Here is an 11,916-nt window from a genome sequence, read left to right as displayed (position 1 = left end):
TGCAAAAATTGAATCATTATTTCACAAGGTGGAAAGCATTTCACAACACAATCAAAGAAGGGCAATTGTGAGGAATACAGAGGTGAAAATATAACAGCAGAGTGTCCAATCTTGGTACAAAGGTACGTAGATATTGTAAACTGTTTAGCTAAGTCTATTCCACCACCAGATTACTTAAGTCGCCAAAGGAAATAGTTCTTTGCCGAACTGAAGTATTCTTTTTAGGAAGATCCTATTCTCTATAGGCGATGGACCGATCAAATTATGAGAAGGTGCATACCTGAATATGAGGTACCTGAGATTCTTGAGCATTGCCATTCATTTGCCTATACGGGACACTTTGGAGCTTCAGAAAACTGATGCAAAGATTTTACAGTCGGGATTTTATTAGCCTACATTGTTCAGAGATGCCTTTGAGTATGTCAAGATGTGTGATAGATGTCAACGATAGATGTCAACGCACTGGGAATATCTCAAGAAAAAATGAGATGCCGCTTAACAACATATCAAAAGTTGAGAAATTTAACATCTAGGGAATCGACTTTATGGGACATTTTCCCCATCATTTTGAAATCAGTATATCTTGTGGCAGTTGACTATGTGTCAAAATGGGTGGAAGCAGTTGAATTACCAACAAACGACGCAAAGGTGGTGATTAGGTTCTTGAAGAAATACATCTTTACCAGATATGGCACACCGCGAGTAATAATTAGTAACGAGGGCAAGCACTTTTGCAATCGCCAATTTGAGCAATTGTTGAGTAAATATGGGGTTAAACACCGTGTAGCAACCCTATATCATCCACAAACCAGCGAGCAAGTTAAAGTGTCCAATCGACAATTAAAGAGAATACTTGAGGTTACAGTGAATTCTTCCTGAAAGGACTGGTCTAAAAAGTTGGACGACACATTGTGGCATATAGGACAACATTCAAGACACCGATGGGCATGTCTCCATACCACCTAGTTTTTGGGAAAATGTGCCACCTCTCACTAGATATAAAATACTGAGCATACTGGGCTATGAAAAAGCGTTTACTGTAGCTCAATGATTTAGATTAATTCAGGATAGAAGCATATGAAAACTCAAAGCTTTATAAAGAACGCACCAAAAAGTGGCATAACTTATACATTCAAAGGCGAGAGTTCGAAATAGGGCAGAAAGTTCTATTGTATAACTTGAGACTCAAGCTCTTCCCAGGCAAATTAGGGTCAACCTGGTCGGGTCCTTACACCGTCACTGAAGTTTTGCCATATAGAGCTATACAAGTCAGCCATGAAATAAGGGGTACCTTCAGAGTTAATGGGTAAAGGCTAAAACACTGCTGGGGTGGTGACATCTCCAAGCAAAAGTTCAACATTCAACTCGGGCACCTACTTGAAGCAGAAGTGAAAAATTCAAGCTATCGACTATACCCTAGCGCTGGGTGGAAGGTTCCTTTTAACTTATTTTGTTTTTCTACATTAGCTTAGGAATCTTTCAATTTCATGTTTGCCAATTGTTTATATAGTTAGGTCATCGATCATCCATGTATTTTAAAAGAGTCTAAGCACTATTCACACGAGTCCCTAGGCATTGAGCACAAGTTAAGACTGATGGAAGTTGTAATTGGGTGATTAGGTGTGGCATTCACGCATTTCATGCACACAACAATTTTTCATAAAATTTTCAAGAGTGGTTTGAATTCAGTTAAAAAAATGGTTTTGGTACTAAGTCCATTGCCCGGCACATACCATATATGGGTTAAAATCTTTTCAAAAATTTTCTAGTAAATGAGACGCCGGGTCAAATGTACCAATCGAAAACCACGTTTTGGGAGGTATTAGATAAAAGTCGTGTTTTTAGAGTCAAATGTATTCTCAAAATATCGTAGATGTATATTCAGTATTTAAAAAAAAATGTGGTCCGAGTGTGTTCTATACGGTCACATAGACCAAACACCCATGCAACCTCATAGAGGGAGGCAAGGATACAAACTGTTTACACAGTTTGTACAATGCAACCGTATGGCCTAAGGTTATGCGGCCGCACAGTAAAATCCGTAATGGATTTTTAACCCATAACATGGTTTTTCAACCAAAACTTCTCTCTTCCTAAACAAATTTAGGGCACGACTTCTCTCCCAAATCACAAGTACAAAATCACGCTATCACACACAAATTCATCCTCTTGCACCTAACAATCAACAATCACTTGGGAATACATCGCATAATCCACATATTCATCATACAATCATTAGCTCCAAGGTATGAAATCGGTCCCTCTCTTATGCTCCATGTTATTTCGATTTTTGGTCCATATTCGATTTTCTTTTGTAAATTATGGAGAAAGGGCATAGGTAGATGCAATGGGTATTGAATATGATTGTGATGCTCTGTTGGAATGATTTTACTCATTCATTCATTCATATGGTAGAACTTAATGCACACAACATGTTTGATGAATGGTCTAAGTGATGAGTTTTACGTAATTTTGTAAACGTTACTTTTGTGGCAATTGAATTGAATAGCAAATGGGTGACGAGATATCAAAGGAAAGGCATTTGAAAACATAAAACACCAAATCACACACATATAGGCACGACATGGCTAGGTCACGGCACCCTACGTCACCTATTTGGCCCCTTCAGATACCTAACCAAACGACTTCCGATCAACCTGAAATTTGACTATATGCTAGAGTAGATTACATACTTCCATATGCCTGGAGATGGCCTGGGAAAATTTCAATATTTCTTAGTGATGCCTTGGGTGAAAGTCCTCACTCGGTCATGGGTCAAAATTTCTTAAAGTACATGTTTGGGCTTAACTTTGTTAGTTTTTCTCATTGGTACAATATTTCTACTATCTTGAACCTCAATTGTTGAATATTGCATACCAATATCTTAAACATGCATCGTGAAGTAAGTTTGGGGGATTTGTGCGTCACAATCGACTTTCTAGTTTTTCTTCATATCTATTTCATTACACTCTTCAGTTTTGCTATTGAAAATTTTCCTTTTACAGGATGTCATCGAGAAAAACTTCGAAAGGGAAGGAAATAGTTTTAACATCATTTGGGACAGTACGTACTAGAGAGCTGGAGGAGGCATACAAAGATTCCTAAACCCCAAAACAGTGGCCCGTTATTCCAATGTTATAAGTCGGTGGGCACTAATCCTAGAGCAGCAAGTAAAATTGGATGATTTTCCTGGCTTTGAATTAGCCACATTGGTCGAGCGATGTGGATGGGAGAAAATAGCAGATCAACCACATCCTGTATATGAAAATTTGGTTGGAGAGTTCTATGCAAACTTCAATGCTAATATTGATACACGAGGCTCCGATCATTTGCACCAGACATGGGTTAGGGGACAATGGATCATGTTCTCACCAGAGGTTATCCATGATTATTATCAGCTCACATGGAATAACATAACTCCCATCCTAGGCGAATTTAATTGGAATGAAGTGGTCGAGGTCTTACTGGGTCAAGAGAATGCTTGGCCACTCCCGACTACTGAATGGCACCAAATTGAGCTGACACCATCTATAGCCATCCTGTATTTGTTTATGTGCCACAATATCAAGTCGACGTTGCATAGAACAACATTTACAGATCCCATGGCCGGTTTCATATATCACTTGGTTCGGGGAAATAAGATCAATCTTGCCACTCTGCTATGACCAAATACATAATTTGGGTACTTGTGAGGATAGACATAGTTCTTTTATTTTTCCTAGCCTCATCAATGGAATATGCAAGGCAGTAGGTGTCACTATCCCACCAGGGAAAGCGCCTGCCAAACCTAGTCCCCTTATAAAGCACATTAGATTGGATGCTTAAGACAGAGCCAGGATAAATCAAAAGGAAAAGGAAGAAAATGAGCGGCACAGGCAGCAATAGGCTGCGACAGGACAAGTTGCTGCAGATGATGAAATGCCACAAGCTCCTACACCACTGATAGGAGTTGATAAACAGTTATTGCGTCAGATATTTGGACTCTCACCAGACCAGTCGCGACACATAAGGTATCCAGCAGGCTTTAGGGCTTTGATGATTGACATGCAAACAACCTGACGTGACATTAGTACCACCCAAAACATGGCACAAGCTGCTTACCAGGAGGCCTGTATAGCTAGAAGGGAAATGGATACTATGAACGGGCAACTAAGTGTGTATGTGGGCTGAGTGGATGGCATATGGAGAAGGGTAAATAAAACTTGGGAAAGAATACGGAGCACGGAGGAAGAAACTAGGGCACAAAGTGATATGATAAGAGCGATGCAGGCCGAGTAGGTCCAACAATCAGATCTATTGAGGTAGATCTTGGCCCATTTCTCTTCCCCGCTAGGAGAGGACACTGTGGGACCCAGTTTTCAGTCACCATCACCACAATGATTAGGGGAGTTTTGTTTAACTTATTTTGCACTTATCCTTCGAATTATGCCTTTTTTAAACTTTTATTTCTCACATTGAGGGCAATGTAAAGAATAGGTATCGGGGGTTGTGCATGTCTCGAGCGAGGTAAGGATATAGTCGATCACTCCGAGTTAGGATTATCTCCATCATGAGCTTGATATGTTGGCATGAGTTCTCACACACATCAGGTGTGTACTTAACAGGTAAAGGTTGATTTCATTCATGCACTATTGAAACTTTTTCTGATGTCAAATACTAATTTCCAATCTTGAGACACTGCAGCTTATTCAGCCATGTTTGTTGAAAGTTAAGTCACTATTTTGTTTGAGGACAAACAATATTTCAAATTTGAGGGGTTTGCTAAGTGCAATTTTGTGCTCTTATTTAATCACAAACATGACTAAATTACGAGCAAAGTGTTTGAATTGTTTCTTAAATTCGTTTAATTCATGTACTATAAGTTATATTGATGAACATGGTGGAATTTACGAGAAAAAGGAGCGAAAAGGACCAAAACGAAGCAAAAATATTTAAAAGTTGAACTTAAGGCAAATCAAGGATTTGATCGAGCCAAGTACCAATTGGAGGTTAATAATGGTCGATAGAATGAGATGAAGGAAGAAAAGAGGCTAAAGTGGAAGAGAGGAAAGTTCAATGACTAAAATGAATATCTTTAAAAATGTGCTTCTATGCGACCGCAAGTGTTATACCTATGCGATCGCGAGCTAGGTTACCGAAAATGAAAAGTCCAAAATTTTTATACCTATGCAGTCATATAGGCAAATTTCGGGGGCCGTTTCAGCAGTTTCCTATTTATGTTAAAACTCTTTTGGAACTCAATTGCGACGCGATATAAAAGCCTAGACTCATCAGAATTAGGGTCAGGATGCATTGGAAGAGAACAAAACACTTCTTGGAGACAAATTTGAGGGAGATTAACGAATGATTTCATGAAGATCATCAAGATTTCACGTGAATTCATAACCCGAAGATGTTTTATCTTCAAGAAATCATATATTCTTTTATTTTCTCCATGTTAGGCTAGATATTCTTGTACTAGGAGATCAATGAACTATATAATGTGATCTTTGGAATTTTAATTTTGCAATTCGACATTTAAACGCGTATTTGATTATTTGAATTATTTATATACATTATATTCTTCCATAATTAAGTGCACGTAATAATGTGATGTGTAGTGATTTATTTCTTGCATTTGAGAGAAGGGAAATAGATTTGACAAGGTATAAATCATCGTAAGGTCTAATAAGGGGATAGAGATATACCTCTATGCTTTGCATGAATTGTTAATTGCTCATAAGACCCCATGCATTCTTATATATATGCATCCGTCATAGAGATATAGGCTGATGGTATATAAGAATAGGTTCAATATTGCTCGAGAGAGTGTTTTGGATAGATTTAGGAGCATTGATTCTTCAATAATCCAATCGTGTTGTTAGATTGTGAAATTAGGGTTTTAAGTGATCATTATAAAGGAATTCGTGATCCTAGTGCGTTTCAATTTCATTGAGTGAAATCAAATTGCGTTCTATTCATCATATTGCATTTAAATTCAGTTAGATATATCATTTTGTATTTTTAATTCATTCAACAATCATTCCAGTGAAATTAGGGTTTTTCTTAAGTTAAAACTTCAATTTGATAAATTCGTTTCGGTTAAGGCTAAAGTAGATATTCAACTACTCGATCTCTATGGAACGATATTTGAAACTCAATATTCCACTTTATTACTTGTTAATAAATCGTACACTTATGGTAGTTTAAAATCGAAAGAAATAATTTCGTGAACAACAGTCTTGAAGATTTCTCCAAGAATTACAATGCCAAATCGACCATAATCTATACAAATGTGCATTCATTCATCAAGGATTTATCTACAGTGATTATGGCTCAAATTTGCTCACGTCCTACAGACTAAACACCTTTCAACACTCCCACCTAAATCGAATCCAATACAAAGAGGATTGTCTCTTGAAATCAAGAAGAAAATAAGGAACTCATTCATCAAGAACAAGAAAGAATGACCAAAGAATCAATTGCCTGTTTTCATCAAGTGGCAAGAAAGGAAGAAATATCAAAGGTTGATCATTAGCTGCCACATTTATGTCATGGAGGGCGACTACGATAGTGAGCGATTTCAAATAACATTATTCTAAAAGTGATTCTATTTGTACATAATAGCGTTATATATAATGATGATATGAAAGAGAGAAAAAGAGAAAAAACGAAAGGGAAAGGGAAAAAAAAAGTTCAGTTGTTATATTCTCTCTCTTTTATGTCATTATTTTGTACACCCTTAATATGTACAAATAATATTACTCAAGTATCAAAGCATCGAACGATACTTTTATTTCCCAGTTCGAGTCAATGGGTGCTTCTATGTGCAATATTCGAGTCTATTGTTTTCTTCTACGAATAAAGATTACTTCAATTTATTTTTGTCCCAAGTTGTCTTGCAACACTTGCCCGAATTCACCTTCTTTTGTCCCAAGTTGTCTTACAACACTTGCCCGAATTCACCTTCTTTAATCCAATTTTTGTTGTTGCTAGAGTCCAAATATCCATATGCTATGGTAATCAGTTACCTACCAGAATGTTTAAATCCATGTGCAACAGACTTTTAGTATCAATATATATTCAATTTTTGTTTAGTTTTTGATAAGAAAGGTAATAGATTCTATTTTTTAATTGAGTTCCCGATTCCCGGGTCTTGTACTTTGCATATGCTTCTTTTATGTATTATTTTCTGGTTGTTTATTTTCGTCACCTTTATGTATTATAATTTTTATCAGAACGTTAAAAAAAGAATTATTAAAATGCAACAATTTCAACTTGTTATTCCCTTGAAATGAGCAAACATACAAAATCGTTGACAAGTAATAAAAATTAGTGAGTTTTAAGTTTATTTTTCCCATGAGGAATAAGATTTCATATCTAATTCATTAGCGTTTATCAAATTTGAAGTCATTTATCATCAAAAGAGGTGGTTTGTATGTTTCTATACTAATCGTAAACTAAGAAAGCAAATAAAGTACTTATATAATATGTGAATGTTTGTATTAGAATCGTGAATCCCCCTATTGTCATTTAATTTAATTCTTAATTCATAATCTAGTAAATTCATGCATTCAAGATAATTGATAATCTACTTTTATTCAACATTCTTTTTCAAGATATATTAAACCTATGTTTAACACGAGCCGACTCTATTCCTAGTTCGAATCCACATGAAAAACATGCATTGATTCACAGGATTTATCACACATAATTATGCATGCCATAAATAATTTACTAATATGTATTACTCACGTGTTGATTTTGCTGTGTTCTATACTTATTGTGAATATTTCTACACTACAACAAGCGACTTACTAATTAACTAATGATCAAGCAATCAAATAATTAAATGGGAACACAAAACCAATCAAGAAAATAAAATTCTCAGACCTAAACCAAACCATTTTGACCGATTTGGTTTGGGTCAAAATCATTTCGTTGACCGGGTTCACGTGACACCAAACCGACGGTTTCTAAAATGCGGTTTCGGTTCGATTTTCCGATTTTTGTTTACAGCCCTAGCTAGAACGTCTTTATATAATTGTAAGAATCTTTCACAAATACAAAAATGATCCTGATTTTAGTGCAATTATATACTTTTTAGAATTGAAGTTTAGAAAATACTGAGAAGACTCACCTATATTATTTCTTTTAGCATGCATAATGAACCCCCCATAATATATCGGGAACTAAATATATAATTAATCGAATTTCTAAATCTTTAACTTTTGGTACACCTATCACGTATAGAAATGCAGAACAAACTTTAAGTGAAATGTTTGAATTATATGCTGAACAAATGGGTACAAATATTAGTCGAATACCCTTTGAGCCTACTTCTTCTGCTGAACTTGAAGAAGACAATGCTGAAATATATAATTTATTTCAAGGCATAAACACATATAGGTATGATTCAAATGCAATAGCCTTAGCCTATCCATGTGCTCTCCACCCTGGCTCCTGGGAGGCACATTCCCATATAATATATCGGGAACTAAATATATAATTAATCAAATTTCTAAATCTTTAACTTTTGGTACACCTATCACGTATAGAAATGTAGAACAAACTTTAAGTGAAATGTATGATGATTCAAATGCAATAGGTTCATCTTCATTAGTAATACTTTGTTTGCTGCATCTCTATCAACCCAAACATAAGGCGGAAGTGCAAATACTTTGAACATCTCCATCATTGGTCCAGTCTTCTGTAGTTTGAACACCGAATGGTAAATCGTACATCAAGTTTTGTAGATTTCCATTTTCCATGTACTCATAAATCGCAATCCTCTGCTCTCCAGCCAAGCAATATCCAGTTAGAGGAACAAGATTAGGATGTTTTATTCGACCAAGATACTCAAGATCTCTTGCAGCTTCATCATCAGTTATAATCGAACCATGGACTAGAACTGTAACAGCCACATGAACTCCTCCCGGTAATAGTCCACCATAAACCGGCCCAAACCTCCCTTCAGCCAACAATGAGCCCCGATCAAAGTGACAAGTTGCAGTCAAGAGGTCTGCAAATGTCAAATTAAGCAACGGCTTTTCAAAGATTACAACTGGGACTGACGTTGCTTGCTTAACATCAGATACCCAAGTGGTTGAATCAGTCTGGAACGAGAAGGGTCCCGAGACAGTTTGTTCTTCTTTATAGGAATTCTGTTTCACTGTCCAATTTCTGGTTTTTCTTCGACATCCAAAGGCTAAAAAGAGCAACCCCACAAGCATAGAAACCATTGAGAGGGTTAGAGCCAGGGCAAGCTTTAGTCCTCTATGCTTCTGAGATTTCCTTTTAAAGAAGGCTGGGTTTGCAGCAATAGGGCAGCTGTTCATCGACCCAATGAAAGCGGATTGGAGGGTTTCAGATGGGATTTGTGAACCACAAAAGCTTAGGTTGTTATGAGAGAAATTAAACCTCTCCATCTCTCGGAGTCCTCCTAAAAGCATCAATGGGATGTCTCCGGTTAAATTGTTGTAAGAAACATCAAGAACTTGAAGGTTCTTGATACCGAAAGGAGGAATATGGTTTCTCAAATGGTTTTTTGAAAGATCAAGGTTAAGGTATTTGAGATTAGGAGCATAAATCAAGCCACTGAAAAACTTTCCACTAAGCTGATTATCAGATGAATCCAAGTAAACCAACTTGGGTCAATTGAAGGTGGAACTGGAATTTACCTAGCAATGTGGCCTTGAAATTGGTTTCTGCTCAAATCAATCACCTCCAGAGGCCCTTCAAAGACATCAACAACTGAACCCTTAAAAAGATTACCTGAAATATTAAGATATCTGATAAATTTCTTCCCAAAAAATTCGTATCCCGCCCCTCAATCTCATTAACAGCCAGGTTCAAGAATTCCAGCTTCGTCAATGTAGCACCAAAATCACGAGGAAGAGAGCCATTGAGCTTGTTCTTGGAAAGATCAATGGAAACCAAGGATCTGCATTGTGAGATCCCCAAAGGAACGGTTGAGTCAAATCCGTTCTGACTGAGATTAAGAACTTGCAAGCTGACTAGAGAGCTTATTGCTTCAGGGATACTCCCAGAGAAATTGTTGAAAGAGAGGTCCAAACTTTGGAGTCGACCAAAATTGCCCACGTTACTAGGGAGATTTCCAGAAAATTGGTTAAAGGAGAGATTACGATTCTTCAGTGTACCCAAAATCCAAAAATCAGATGGCAAAGCAGTGATTTTGTTACTACTCAGATCCAAAGTTTCAAGCTTTGTCAATTTCCCGATTGCATTATCAGGAATCATACCAGACAAACCGAAACTAGTTGCTTCCAATTTCACAACATTCTCCCTTTTGGTATCGCAAGACACACCCCTCCATGACCAAAAAGGGCCAGAAAAGTTATAATCTTTGGAAGAATTTGAGTGCATTTTTTGCTAGAAATCAAAGATAAATAACCCATCTGTATTGTGTTGTTCAGAAACCAAAGGCTTAAAGAACAACGTTAGAAGCAAAAAAGAACCAAGAAAACCAAATCCCATTTTTGGATTAGGCCAAAAATAGCAGAAAGAACAAAAAAGAAACATTACCTAAGCCCCTCCAAGACCAACTACCCCAAAACCTTTTCTCTCTGACCTTTAATTCAACCAATTTTGTATCATAAACAATAATGCTACTGGTACAAAGATGGATGACAAAATAGGTTGATAAAGACATGTGTACGGCCGAGATCACGTCTTTCAGACGGCTGAGATTTTACAACACCCAAGTAAGAGAAACTTAGTTGTATTAATTCTACCAAAAAGCTGCAAATGACAGTGAGCTCACCTTTTGACCATACAACAACATTTCAGCCGGGATTTCACAAGAACCATTTGGGACTTTAGGCGCCAAACTCCACCAACTAGAGGTGGGCGCAGGTCGGGTCGATTCGGTTTGGTTCTAAAGATAGCCGGACCGAATCAAAATTTTTGGGTATCTAGTAAATAGAACCATCGGGTCCAAATATAATTTTGGAACCGTTCGAGTTCGACTCCGTTCAATTCAGTTCGGTTCGGTTATGTACTATAATTAAATTTTTTAACATTATAACAATATTATATAAAAACAACTAATGACACATTCAATGATTTTTGAATGTCAGAGACTAGTAGACTACCTTGTTCAAATGATTGCTACGGTCAAAGTTTCGATCAGCGGAGGTTACGGCTTCAATTGGACGTCACAGTGTCGGTGATTATATAGGGTTCGGAATGTCAGCGAGGCTGCGAGAGTCGAGACAGCGTTATGCACTTTAGTGTAGGTATTTAGGGTTATTTAGTGGGTTGGATCTTTGTTGGGCTAAGAAATGAAACAATAAAATGGATAATTGGGCCAAAAAATTAAAAAAATTAGAAATAAAAAAAATTATTGGGCCAAAAATTTGGATTTAGAAATTGTTAATTTGTTTTAAAAAATTAAAAAAATTGATTTATTCAATATAAAAAAAATTAAAAAGATTTGATTCTTGGTCTAGAACCGGTTCCGTCGGTTCTCAATTTAAATATCCGTTCGGATATTTAATTAAATAAGAACCGTTAGGTTCGGTTCGGTTCGGTTCGATCGATTTGATTCGATTCAGGAGATTTGTCCAGCCCTACCACCAACAATTGGTAATAACAGTAAAATCCCCTTTTTGCTCGATGAAATTGAAGCAAAAACTTTAACATTTCAAGCAACATAGTGTAGCAAAAATCCAACATTTTCTCCACATAATGTAGCAAAAATCTGACGGGCAAGTAACGAGAGACTTAGCATTGACGCGGTGTCGGAGCTCGCATCTCGGGTCCATCTTCTCTACTCCAACCTCCGATAACACAAGGTGTAGATACTTTTATTTTGAAGGTTGTAATTTCTTGGTTATGTTGAGCTGAAATTATTTCTATAGAGGCTGAAATTTTTTGCAAACTTGGATATAGATAAAAATAAAAATAAAAATAAAA

At 36.7% G+C, this 11,916-nt stretch overlaps 1 pseudogene; it reads right to left on the bottom strand.

Moving 5' to 3' along the window:
- Positions 1–8,483: 8,483 nt before the first annotated feature.
- LOC111383409 lies at positions 8,484–10,550 on the bottom strand (annotated as a pseudogene).
- Between the last annotated feature and the right edge of the window lie 1,366 nt (positions 10,551–11,916).

This window comes from Olea europaea, unplaced genomic scaffold, assembly GCF_002742605.1.
Source record: "Olea europaea var. sylvestris unplaced genomic scaffold, O_europaea_v1 scaffold2676, whole genome shotgun sequence".
NCBI classification, from domain to species: Eukaryota; Viridiplantae; Streptophyta; class Magnoliopsida; order Lamiales; family Oleaceae; genus Olea; species Olea europaea.
The sequence above is the reverse complement of the archived record's forward strand: the minus strand, read 5'-3'. Positions and strand labels throughout refer to the sequence as shown.